Here is a 14,600-nt window from a genome sequence, read left to right as displayed (position 1 = left end):
CTTTCTCCGCTTAGGTCGTCCCTGAATGACAAAATTCTGGAGGATATTCTTTTCATCCGCCTGAATAAACAGTTTGGAATGTAGGCTGACCCATTTGCACTTCCGTCTTTCTTGGTTAACGTCAGATATGGGGAGTAATCTGCTTTTGTGACTGCATGATTTCTTTTATTTTTATTTATTATTGGCTGTTAGGCATATTTTCTGCATCGTGGCAATTTAGCCTAGGCAATTTAGCCTACTCTCGTTAGGCCTAATGTCAGTCACAAATCTTTGTTTTTTTGTTGTTTGTTTAAAAATGCCAGGTTGGAATTTGTTGTTTTAACAATAAACTACACATTTGAAATAATTGTAGGCCTTTTTAATTATTATTATTATTAATAATAATATTATTATTATTATTATTTAATAATGGTTGTAATATTATTACATTTGGTTTAAGCTGGATGAGAAAGATGTGACATAATTCTATAGCATTAAACAGCTGACAGGAACGAAATTAACCGTTCCGGGAACAGTATTTTTTTGTTCTAACCGGTTCAGGAACGTCAATTTATTGGTGGAACTCATAACCGGAAACGTTATAATTCCATTTCTGTTCGGAACGAACCGATTGGGAAAAAAAATCGATTCAAAGCCCTGATTGTGACACCCTCTGAATGCATGCCAAGTTTCATGGAATTCCGTTCATGGGGGGCCATATCAGCTACACACACGCACACACACACACAGGCACGCACAAACTCACACACACCCATGCACATACACACACAAAACACACACACGCATACAGTACAGTGGGCAGTGCTTCGATTTGGCCAGCTTCCCCTGCGGTCCGCGCGCGGGATCACACGGATTAACAGGGGGAATTAACTGGGCATGAATCATGCTGAACGCTATTTGTCAATGAGTTGAAACACACATGACATTCAAACTATTGATACATTGTGCACTATGGACACTGGTCTGTAGGCTACCATTTGACAAATAAATCCTGACTCAGAAAAAAAAACATCTTCTTGCTTTTTGCTGCAAACTCAACAATGAAATCATAGGCCAGCTTGCAGGTAGCCTACGTCTTTTTCATTTCATAGAAGGGCGGATGGATGCAACCGCAAGGATGGCAATGAGTTGTTAACAGACATGAACCAAGACATATAGCCCAGCAGCAATCTATCTAAAATAACACATACTTGAAGTACCATTCATGATATGTTGTCAAATATTGAAGTCGTGGGAAGTTTACATAACTTAAGCTGAAGGATGTTTCATTCGTCCCCCTTAAATAACTCTTGAATGGTTTTGTTCATAGCTATACATGCAAAGGACAGATGTATGTTGCTAGTGACAAAATATTAACTTTCAGTGTTTTACGATGTCTTTGTCATGGGGAAGTGTTTTTTCCCATACATTTATTCTAGGCTACTGTCAGTGACTGCCGCGAGAGAAGCGGGTTCTGTGTTGCGTTCATTTCAGTGACTGACGCGAGAGAAGCGGGGTCTGTGTTGTGTTGCATTGCGTTAATTTATTTTCATTGGGCATGCCCTGCCGTGCCGTCCACAGCTCTTCAGTTCCGACAAAGGCGAAATTACTCATTTTGAAACAATCAGTGCAGGCCGCGCGTTTGTATGGTTATATTGCTTGACAGGGGGGGGGGGGGGATCCTAAGCAGCTTTCAGCCATAAGGCTATTTTGAGCCTTATTTCCTAATTCACCCGACACTAATATTCAAAATGTTAGTTGTAAACAAACGGGCTACTTGGTGAGGCTTGGCCTCACAGATGCGCTCGTGCCTTAGATGGCCTCCTGTGCGAAAGACAACTGACCTCCTGATTCACGTTGGCTGGGGGGCAGGGGGGGCCATCAGACATTTGTGCCCAGTTAATCCGGCCCTGCCCCCAACAAATCACACCTTCCCACCTCTGTGACAGCTTAAAAGAAGTCGAGAGGACTCCTAACTCACAGACCTATTCACAAACCGGTTTTGTGGCATTTCGCCATGTTTTGAAATCCTATGCGGCTACAGGAGCTTCCAATAGTGAGGAAGCAATTTTGCATTGTAGGCATAACTAACATGCAATAACGCCACCAACAACAACCAAAACTAGGCTACTCATTGTCAACATGTAAATTAAATGTAACATTATTGTGAATCAAATTAAAATGTACGTTTTGCAAACGTAGGCATAGGCATAGTAACAGATTAATTTAATAATGTTACAAAGATACTACATCAATCCGTATGTTTCATTAGGCTATTTGTTTTGCCTTACTCTTGATTCATTTAGGCTAGGCCTTTTTATTCAGTTATTCATCATCTTCCGTCCTTGTGTAGTGCACGCATTCTCAGACCTGTCACTCATCATCGTAAGGGAGGTGTTTGGAATCATTCCCGCATTACAATCATCAGCCAATCAAGATGGTCACTTCAGTCAAGCTCGTGCATGGGTAATAACGTCATCCATAGCAACGAAGACTCACTCACTCTTAGTCAAAGATTCTAGAGCGCTCCGCTCCAGAATGTGTTCAGGAGTTGTCATTTTTCCTTACTAAGAGTAGGTCTGAAAGGCTTTGTAAATAACTTAATAAGAGAAACTCCTAGCTAAAATATTTTATTGCTATTTAGGAGTAGCCTACTCCTAGTGGTACGATAAAAGGCTTTGTGAATATGGCCCCTGGTGTCTAACCCAATGCATAGCCCATTTACACAAAATAATGGTTGAATATTAGGCTACTGATGATCATTATTATTTAAGAACATGCAGTGCGCGTAGGGCACCAAAAACATCTTGCTCGTAAAAAATCATCATACCGCACATTGTAGCGGGTCTGTTATTTAATCTACTTACTGTAGGCTGCGCAAACCACAGGCCTTTATTTTGGGCAAGCCTGCATTGGAGGCAGGCCTTCTGTTGAAGAATTTTATATAAAGCCTGCGCTAACAGTAATCCTCCTGCCCCCGATACCACAGCTGTGGATAGTGTGGAATGTTCAAGTAATAACACAATCCAATTTGTATCTCAATTGTCCCCCGCTGACCACCTCACACATTTCTCTAGATTTTGCAACGACCTTACATGACACAATACCATAAAATGCCAGTTTTTAGGACACAGAATAATGTTTGTAATGATACCAGTTAGGCCTACGTTTAATAGTAACATAAGTGTAATGAGCTATTCATTGTCGAAGGTGCATGGTGAAGTGAAATTCTTACTTTGGAAAACAAACATTTGCCGATATCATTGTATAGGGGATAGGCCTACTTGTTTATTGCTTGGCTTAAATCCCAGAGAGTAGGCTACCGCACCCCACAGTGATGGGCCTAGCGGTCTTACGCGTTCAGTGTGGGGTATAAACAAGCTGAGAATTTAGCGGTGTCACGTCTGCCTGTCACAGACGTGGGGAGCTCTTTGAAGCTTGGGATAATGTGGTACAGTTACTACAGTAACAGTATTTTATTTTACTTCTTATGGAATATTTTTTTTTTTTTCACTTTTATAAAGGCTTTGTTTGAATGCTGTTGGAACAAATAGTAGTTGATTATAAAGGCAACTTTCTGTTGCAATATTCTGTGTGTTCTGGACTGCAGGTAACTTGTTAAGCCAGTGGTTCTCAAACTTTTTCTTTCATTCCCCACTTTGATCAAGGGGGCATTGACTAATGATAGTGGAGATAACGTGTTATCCCGAGGCCTTTGCAAGTCAGCATCTCCGACGGTAGTCTACCCTATCAAAAATATAAGTTTTCGATGTCCCAAACGGAGAGCCATACTTTATTGTTTTAATGATCTCTATGCTACTAACCAAAATGTAGGCATGGGAACATGATGAAGTATCCAACTGTCGTGTGTTAAATTATTGTGATTACGAGCCAGTGGTTTTCAAACATTATGCGTGTTTCGGACATCTAACGAAATGCAACAGGCTCATATCGTCCTCGCATTCGCAAAACGAGGACATACAGACTGCTCAGATAACAGGTGTACCTCCAGTTTTGCACGGTTTTAGTCAAGTTATAGGCTGGTTTTAGTCAAGTTATAGGCCTGTTTACCTTTAAAGGTTCTGCATTCTGCATTCTCACAACTCACCTTTCCACCTCTCCACCTCTAGTCTATTGTCCAGGAGGAGGAGGGGCCTGAGGCCTGGACAAAGTCATCAACAGAGTCATAGCACTGAAGGGAGAGGCAACTGGCATGGGATCTCCCCACGGGCCAATGGATGTACAAGTTTTCTCCCGTGCCTACGATATTTAATCCAGTGTTTTGGTCAAATTGCAAATTGCTATTCGTTTTAACGAATTTTTATGATAGTATGAAGTACTTTTTGTATAGGCTACTATCTTAATTGGTTTATACTCAATACTTAACCAATGGCTATTGCATCTTTCTTTTGCATGTGAGAATGTGGCAGGTGATCTACTGTAGCCTATAGGCTTCATAAAATAAAATAAACAGGGTTGTGTTTCCCGTACAACTACGGAGGTTAGCTTTTTACTAACGTGGTACGATGCATCGTTCAACTAACCAACATGTAAGTTACGACTGTTTCCCAAAACTGTCGTACTTACATAGTACTTGTAAGTTTGGACCATGATAGTTTCCAAACTTCAGTAGTCTGGACTAAGGTGGTTAATGACGTTTAGTAGCACGTATAAGTATATAAGTATATATACTTTTTTGATCCCGTGAGGGAAATTTGGTCTCTGCATTTAACCCAATCGGTGAATTAGTGAAAAACAAACAGCACACAGTGAACACACAGTGAGGTGAAGCACACACTAATCCCGGCGCAGTGAGCTGCCTGCTACAATGGCGGCGCTCGGGGAGCAGTGAGGGGTTAGGTGCCTTGCTCAAGGCACTTCAACCGGCAACCCTCCGGTTACAAGTCCAGAGTGCTAACCAGTGGGCCACGGCTGCCCCACGTGACGGGCACACCTGCACATCCGTTAATCCGTGAAATCTGTTTTTCTCAGGGTCATCAAGTTAATTCATTGGTTCATATAGACTGACCTTGTAAATTAACCACTGCTTTGAATTAACGTTTAACACGTGTCATTTAAATGTGCTGGTGAAACAGTTGTGTACTCTATTGTTATTTATCCCCTATTCACCAACGCCGTCAATTCTGTGGCGCAGTGTGTTAAGGCCGGATGATGACAGCTGCCGTTACGCAGCAGTTATCAGTCCCCTGTCCAAGAGTTCGAATCTGGGTTAAGCGTAGTTAGCTTTTGGAAAAAGGCACCCCTGATGTCTGATGTGTGATCAGTGGAATATAGGGAGGGAAGTGGCAGTGTTTTTTTGCGCGTCTGCAGAAGTCAGCCAAATATGAATGTAATTCTGCGGTATAAAGCAGATGTATTTGTTTATTGTACAGAAAAATTAAAATGACATGTCCAGCAGTCAATTGACTACATTGCAGTCAAGAAGTAGGGCAAATTAATTTACGAAACCAAAACATCGGTCATAGTTGTCTAAGCCTCTATTGCGTAGCCTGTTAAAAACATTGTTTTCTGCAGAAGCCTACCCAAGGCTACAGATTAATTCTGAACAGTTATTTCTCTACTGGCTCAATTATCACACAAGACACTGTTTTGATTTGCGTAGTTGCGTTACCCCCAACACTGACAATAATGTAGACAGCAAATTAAGATATTTTTTCGTTTTGTGTAGCGGCACCGGTAGGCTATCAAAAGCAGATTTCGATTTTCGTTACCACCGTGTAGTCAAGCCTTAAGCCATACGCAAGTAGCCTAAATCGAGGTAATGTTTAATTATGCAAGATTTATTTTGTTATTGAATTCGTAGGCTGGGATTCCTCTCGGCAACAATTATGTTTAATGGTAGCCTCCTGCTTTTTCAGAAGGGGCGGCAGGCAGGCTGACAGAGCGATGTACAGTGGCAGAGCGACGCACAGTGGCTGAAAGTGGTACTAAAGCTTCACGCAGCTTCACGCCGCGTAATGCGCGACTGAAGTGGCCATTTGAAAGCAACGCCCACTGTACACACAGACAAATGCACGCATCACACTTGATTTACCTAATGCTCTTCATTTTAGTGATAGTTTGGGGATTTTCAAAACGTGAGAAGCCAGACCAAACAATGTAAATAGAGTTAAGGAGTGAAAGTGAGGGAGAGAGAAAGAGAAAGAGAGAGAGACAGAGAGAGAGAAGAAGAGAGGCACATCCACACATATGATAGCAAGAAGGTTTGCTTTGTCTCCCAGCACAGTTTCAAGAGTATGAAGGGGACACTGGGAGATGGGCTGTTAGATGAGGAGAGCTGGACAGATTCCTACAAAATGACCTCCAGCACATGACGGACGTGAAAGAGTCTGGAGACACTGAAGTGAACATTATGCTGCCTGCAACATCATCCAGCATGACCATGATTGTGGTGGGTCAGTGATGGTCTTGGGAGGCATACCCTTTGAGGATTACACAGACCTCCATGTGCTAGCCAATGGTAACCTTAATGCTGTTACTGTAGATACCAGGATGAAATCCACAGTCAAACCGTACGTTGGTGCAGTGGGCCCTGGGTTCCTCCTGGTGCAGGCAGGCCTCATGTGACCAGAATGTATGGGCAGTTCTTGGATAATGAAGCCATTGATGCCAATGACTAGCCATCCTGTGCACCAAGTAGTGCCACAGACTGCTTAGGAGCTCACTGATGCCCGAATCTAGATCTGGGAGGAGATCCCCCAGGAGACATCAGTCATCTCATCAGGAATATTTCCAGAGGAGTGTTGTATACAGGCATGTGGGAGCTATACACACCACTGAGTCACCTCATGAGTTGCTGCAATGTGGATCATTCTGTGATTTAAATTTTTTGGTTTGATTTTTGATATGATTTTGAATACAGTACTCAATAGGTTAACCTGTTGAGTATGGTCACAAATATGTGATCAGATGCAGCTGGGCCAGAGACGGTTGATAAAGCGAGACGATTCATAAGAGGGTAAATTCTGGGGTTCGAAGCAGTTTCACGCGAGTCATCATTGCCCTTGGACATTTTCAGCCGGTTGGAAATTGGACTAATTTTATTTTTAATTTTAATTTATTTTATTTATTAATTTGTTTGTTGTCTGTCTTGTATGTCTTGGTGTCACGGGTACGCTGGCAACTACGCCGCTCCGTCCGGCATCTTTTGCGTTTGTTATTTCTTAAATGTAGTTCTATGTCTTGGTGTCACGGGTACGCTGGCGACTACGCCGCTCCGTCCACTATTGTCTTTGTTAGTCTATGTGTCAATGGCAATGTCTTAGCCTATATGTGGAGCGCTTTGGGTTGCACTCTGTGCACATTAAATGCGCTATACAAATAAAACTGACTTGACTTGACTTGACTTGAAGCTGTCAAGCCCCTTTAGGAGTCTAGCGGGAGGTCCAGTGTCTATGTATTCCTATGGGAGAAATTAACATTTTCACGGAATATGACCAATCCCTTAGCCCTACATTCAGCGATGTAAGTTTTGAACCCATTTTCTAGAAGCCACGTCTCCCTAACATTCCGACATTGAAATTGTATTTTCCAACGAAACAAATAAAGACAAAAATAGCTTTGTTCGTGATCTGTCACTGTCTCCTCAAAGCTCTGGTGCACAGCCACCTGTTCTCAGAGGCTCTAGACTCAGAGATGGTTGATAAACTAACCTAACATATTTTTTGCTAGAACTAGTAGACTACCACAAAGTTGCTGAACATATGTTATTTCAGGTTTGTTTGCAACAATATATAAGTTTAACCAAAGTTCTTAGCTGCTAGCTAGCTAGCGAACATTCCCATTCACTTTCCGTTTCCTATGCTAACGTTAGCTAGCTAGCTAGCTCGGTTAACGGGGCAAAATGAAATTATTCATTCCGTGTCCGAAAGAGTGTTTCATTGGCATCACACACAAACAATGACTGTAAAATAGTTATATGTAAAATTATATGTATATGTTATTATTGCTTATTCAGAGAAAAGTTTATGTTTTGACACGCCTATTTAGGAGTCCGGAACTAGTGCCATTTCGTTCCATTGGTGAATCGTCTTATGATTCATCTTAGTTAACTATAGACCCTTTCAACAATAAAAACAAAAACAATGCTTGAACGTTCTATTTGGGCCCCAATCTACTTCCTCTGCATTAAGATAACATATGGAATGTTAAAAAGGAAGTCTTGTGGGGCCAACTATGATGCTGATAATGGAACTCTTGAAAGGGTCCATAGAATCTTTGGCTGGTACGATCACAAATATGTGATTAGAACGTTTTCAAAAAAGGTTCTATAACATGACGCAACAATTACCCTCAGGGACTTTTCTGCCATTAAACAATTTTAAGAACACTGAAACTATAGAACGTTCACGTAGAATTCTAGAAGGAGCCAGGAAAATAATTCACTCTCTGGGGAACGGCATTGTCTTAATGAATTCACTCCTTAACAGGTTAATGTTTTGGGTTTCGACCTTTATTACGTCATTTTGTTCTGAACAATTACTTACATTTTTTTGGCAGTGTGTATTGGCCTCTTATCAGGTCTTAATCAGGGACTGAAAACAGAATGATTTTGATTTCAGTTCGTTCTGAGCAAAAACAGTATTTTTTTTGTTCCTGTTCCAGTGTTCTGAGGCCTCTCCTCTAAATGGTAACCAATTAGAACATTACAGAAGAACAGTTAATAACATCCCTTTAAAAATGACATTGCCAGTGGTTCATTACTATAGGCTTTTTTACCCAACAGCATTAAAGCTTAAATCAAAACACATTCGATATCAAGGCTGTTATATCAAACTGTTAAAATACACTGTGAGGGGCAAGATTTGAAAGTAGGCAATTAGCCTATATAATATTAGATCTTCAAAAATGTCTGATAGCCTAACTTCAGGCACAGAAAATGTCCTTGCTTTAAGCCCTGTAATAGCCTACTGCATGACAGACAGGCCTAGATATTTCCCTAGTGTCTCTGGTAGCCAATGTTATTTCACACGTTTCAGTAATTTAGGCCACATACTTGGAAAAGGCAGTTAGATAGTGTTGGATATGAAAATTCTTTTTATCAACTAATACTGTAGGTATAGCCAAGGGGAAACACCGAGGATTCATAAAATCTGACTAAATCATCCTATAAGCTGTCTGGGGAACACTGTGTGGGCAGATTTTTCAAGCCTATAGACTTATTTTTATATTCAAAGAAAGGTTAATCGGAACGATAATCTTCTCATTATCGTCATCTAAAATTGAATTTTTTTTACTCCAGAACAAGTGAAATTGGTTTTGTTCCCATTTTCGGTTACATTCAACCAAAAATTGTGTTCGTTTCCATTCTTTGAACCATTTCTAATCCCTGGTCTTAATGGTTATTTTTTCACAATTTGGAAACCTAATTTTTTAAAAATACTTGATATTTTGTATACATTCAGATTTGGCTAGATGACATTGTTTACTGTGATGTAACACTCTTAGAACACATGTATTCTTGCTCTCCAGGATCTTTAAAGCACTGCAAAGGTAAACTGAACAAATCTGTTGTCTGAAAAAGGCTCAATACAAATGAGTATCATCAGCTTTAGGGAAGCTGACGTGGATACAGCTTCTGTGGCCTATGTACCTTTTAGTTAGTTACACAATGTGCCCAGCAGTGAACTCCAACTGTTTTGGTTTCCCGAAGGGCTTGAATAATTGGGATGGAGGGGGAGTGCGGGCTGGGTTAATGGCTGTCCTCTTTCCCTTTGACTGTGGCACATCAATGCTCTTATCTGATATCCTGGAATGGACGTCCCAACGCCTACACAGTGGTGGAGTATCCTGTATTCAAAGCACTTGATCACACAAGGGTGTTCAGCGCACCCATGAGACCACACATGATCATATGCATTGGTTTGTTCAGGTATACCTTATAACATCTGTATACTGTTTGTAAATTGTGTATTGTCTGTAATAATACTGTATGTATATTGACTCTTAACTCTATGGAGGAGGTAGCCCATTATGATCACTGCAGAACAATCAGAGCGGCCAAATATAGACAGATGATCAAGTCACAGCTGAGAGGAAGTAACACATGAAGCATGTGGCAGGGACAGACCATTTCAGAATTTAAAGACAGATCCAACTGTAGAGGTAACATTGCTGCCTTCTTCCCATCACTCCTGGATGAGCTAAACAGCTTCTACTCCTGTTTTGAGGTTAAATACCGGCCTCCCAGAGAGAGCCCCTACTACCACTAAAACCTTAAATGCTCTGATGATTGCAAAGGCTGACGTGCGCAAATCCTTTATGCATAGAAGCTTAGTCAACATCTGCAAAGCTGCCAGGCTTGATGACATCTCAGGTTAGGTGAGCATGTACAGTATAAGTATAATTAAGTATATATACACTCTTTTGATCCCGTGAGGGAAATGTGGTCTCTGCATTTATCCCAATCCGTGAATTAGTGAAACACAGTCAGCATATAGTGAACACACATTGAGGTGAAGCACACACTAATCCCAGCGCAGTGAGCTGCCTGCTACAACAGTGGCGCTCGGGGAGCAGTGAGGAGTTAGGTGCCTTGCTCAAGGGCACTTCAGCCGTTCCTACTGGTCGGGGCTTAGAACCGGCAACCCTCCGGTTACAAGTCCAAAGCGCTAACCAGTAGGCCACGGCTGACCCCAATGTGCATGTGCTATGCATTAGTGAGTGTTCATGGCTTATTTGAGGAGTTTGGTTCCAAAAATCCTCCTTTTTAATTAATTTTTTATAGATCTTTTTTTTTTTATTTAGTTTTCCAGGTAATTTCAATGGAACTGTAACTGGGATATTCTTATATTAACTCAATTAAAACAACACAACACAACACAGGAGATATACCGTTTTGGAACCAAACTCTTGCTGCAAGAGGAGCCAAAACAGATTTTTCTTCTCCGAGAGAGAATTGAGGATTTTTGCATCTCTTACCATCTTCCTCGTTGGGGCTAAATAAACTGTGATCTTTGTCCAGGAAGGTAAATTAAAACTTCTAAAAATGCTTCAAAATGGGTGCCAATGTTTATGGTAATAATATGAGCGATTTTGTAAGTGTGTGAAATTAAGCTAACGCACCAAAAGTTCAATTTCTTATAATTATAATCTTTGCCAGTTTGTGTCTAAATTGACAACACAAAAATGGCTGTGACACTGTGATCGGCCAAAATTCATGGGGAAAGACACTTGGAAGAGCATAGGAGTGCGTGCACTGGCTCACTGCTTTCATTGCTAAGCCTAATGCACATGTAGCCTATGATTTTGAGCAAAACACACGATACTCACTTTAATAATCAGAACTGATTAGATGAAGCACTGAACAATGTCCGTTTTTTGGATGCTTTTTATCTTAGATGAGATATGGTTTTACAATCAAACCCGAAATTCAAGTGGTTTTGCTGAAAAACAAGGTAGAAATTCAGATTTTCGCCACCAGGCTTACCCTAGGGTGCAGCCATCTTTGATCAAGGCATAGTGTGACGTCACAAGAATCATTGAGGCGAAAAAGATATGATGCTGATATTGATGTGCATATAAGAACATTGCAAAACAACCGATGCATTTTATAGAATAAACACTCATATTTATATTTAGCAACTGGCTACAGGGTCCATACCACATTCATGTCTAAGTGCCTATGGGGACCTACAATAGGTTCGAGTCCAATCTGAGTCATTTCCCGACCCCATCCCATCTCTCTCCCACTTGTTTGCTGTGACTCTCCTTACTATCATTTATCAATAAAGGCATAAAAGCCTATACACTGTACCTGAAAGAGTTATAAATACTCCATAGGCAACACCACAAGTTTTGATCAGGTGGAAATAGATCCGTCTTGGGTATATGCTTTGGCAGTTCGATGTCTGTAGCCCAAACTGTCATCTAGTTATAGGCTACAGTAATATGTGGGTTGGCCATACGATTAAATACTGTTACTATGAGTGATTTGCAGGTAGACAATGCTTTGAAATAAGTTGATTATTTATTTTGCTTTGTGTAAAGTTTAAGAGCCACTCAAATGTTCCCTTGCATTGAAAACTATGTCGCCACACACGTATCAAAAATCCACACAGAATAGTTGGTAACACTTTACTTGACAGTGTCGACATAAGAATGACATGACACTGTCATGACACATGAACCCTAACCCTAACCTCTAACCCTACTCTTAACCCCAACTTGTTATGACAAAAAACGAATGACACTTAATAACAGAAGCGTTATGTCATAAACATTTATGACTTGTTTATGACATGTTCATGACAGTGTCGATACTGTCAAGTAAAATGTAACCGAATATTTAATTTGCCACCCAGGCATAACCTAACCCACCTGGCAGAACAATTAGTTTCCACACTGATATCACTCTCAAAACCTGGGCTCAAAAACTAAATTCAAAATCTACATATTAGGATTCTATTGTCCCAATTTATGGAATGTAACACCTCAATCAGCACGGTTTAAAGATATCGCTATATTCTTATATCAAACATTTTTGTTTAGGTTAAGTGGAGAGCAGGAGGGTTTGCCTAAATACAGAAAAACACAGGCATTCACGTCCCCTATATTAGAGAAGAAAAACAACTAATAGATTCTATCTGTTCCTGCCTCTGCTGTAAAGCCAAAAAAGCACCCAGGAATCTATTGTTTCCACTGCTCATCCAGACAGAAAAAAACAAGCTATTGATCTCCATAGGAGGTCACTCAGCTAAGCAAAGAGGAGTGTGTGCACGCTTGTAAGACCACATCCATGTCAGAGACAGTTTAACAACATGGAATCACTTACATATTACTTACAACCTATGCTAGGTTAACTCAACTTCAGAAATGAAATATTTATTAAAATTAATGTTTAATTAATGTTAATGAGAGTACATCAGACACACTGCAGAGCAACTTGAAAACCTGATATAGCTTTGGTCAGAAGACTCACTAAGCTTTCAAGCCTTTTAAGTTTCTGTGACGTGCACTACAAAGTGGCACTAGAACACACTAGAAGATAAATATACATAAGTTGCATTCAATTCTTATTCACACTTTTTTATTACTGTCTTTTAACTGTGTTGAAATGGAATGTTCCCCTCACATTCTCAACAAGTGGTTGTTACACCAGACAATTTACTATGATTACAGATGTGTGATATAATCTTCCAATGAGCTCTAGTCAAAGCGCCACAAGAATTTGACTAATAAATCTTAAAGTAGAAAGATCTTTGGAAGATCATACGCCATATAGATAATGGGTTATCTCCCTCCAGAGGTCATTATTTCCTGCCAGAGGTAAGAGTCTGTGGCAGTAACCCTCTGTCTCTGACTTGTCCAACCCACATAGCCCTCTGAAACAGCAATCACATCAGGATGACATATTGCCTGGAGCTAATGAAGCTATTTAAGCAATGGTATGTTATTTTTTACCTGAAAAAGATGATACACTGACAAATTGCCTCTCTCTCACAGCTGATGCATGCCTGGAACGCCTGGCATTACACTATGTAACTTTGTTGCACCATGCCACATGACTCTCTTCATCAGTCTTCAATGTGCTGGGTACCATGCACGTCGAAAAAGATGAAGGGGTACCCAGTACAAAGAAAATCTTTACATCCTTACTTTTAAAGGGTTCATACATGGGGGAGACCTATCTCAAAACACCTTCATTTACTCAGTAAGTCGGTTAATTAATTACAAGGACATTTAAACAAGTCATAACATTGTAAGAACCTGTATCCTTAAAGGATAATTCCGGTATTTAGCACTTTGAGTCCCTTTTCTGGTTTGTTTTGGAAGAACTTGAGTGGTGGACACAGAAATGTTGACGATGGGTCTTGTCTCGACTTTTTGACTCGTTTCGTTCGTTTTCAAAACTGTGCAACTCACCGAGTGGTTAGTGCTGTTTGTTGATGATTAAAAACAAATATATTGGCACAATGTATGATTTCAATCTGTGTTATTAGCTATTGTGGAACTATTTTTTCAGATACCTCACAACCGCGTATAAACTTCCGCTCAATATTTGAGTCTGATGCGTAGACAGTAAAAAAAAAGGTCTCGCGGGACAGTCACAGTCGAGCGAAAAGACTAGAACCAAATGTAAACAGCCCTCCTTTCCGTTTCCGTTAGTGCAGTAATATCAACGAGCAATGAGTCTTCCAACAGAAATCAATGGGATTTTACAAAATGCCAAATAAAACACGACAGAAACTGTATTTCGCTACGCTACTTGTTTTGGAACATCAACGAACATCACTAACCACTCGGTGAGTTGCAGTTTTGAAAACGAACGTTAAGGTTAGTTTTAAGGACATGTTTGTGCATGCCTGAAGCCAGCCACTCAGAATCAGTCAAAGGAGATTCTAAACGAGTCAAAAAGTCGAGAGGACCCATCGTCAACATTTCTGTGTTCACCACTCTAGTTCATCCAAAACAAACCAGAAAAGGGACTCAAAGTGCCAAATACCGGAATTATCCTTTAATTATTTAGCAATTTATAATATATATATATATATATATATATATATATATATATATATATATATATATATATATATATTTTTTTTTTTTTATGTAGATCGTTTTTCTTCACAAAAATAAGCAATGTCACTTATGTTGCTAGG

At 40.2% G+C, this 14,600-nt stretch overlaps 1 protein-coding gene across 2 annotated transcripts in view; it reads right to left on the bottom strand.

The window, feature by feature from the left end:
* LOC121719307 (serine/arginine-rich splicing factor 7-like) overlaps positions 1-14,600 on the bottom strand; it is a 64,613-nt gene that overhangs the window by 20,332 nt on the left and 29,681 nt on the right. The gene's annotated exons all lie outside the window — the stretch shown is intronic.

This window comes from Alosa sapidissima, chromosome 9 (genome assembly GCF_018492685.1).
Source record: "Alosa sapidissima isolate fAloSap1 chromosome 9, fAloSap1.pri, whole genome shotgun sequence".
Taxonomy (NCBI): Eukaryota; Metazoa; Chordata; class Actinopteri; order Clupeiformes; family Clupeidae; genus Alosa; species Alosa sapidissima.
Note: the sequence above shows the minus strand (reverse complement) of the source record. Positions and strands in the feature narration are given on the sequence as shown.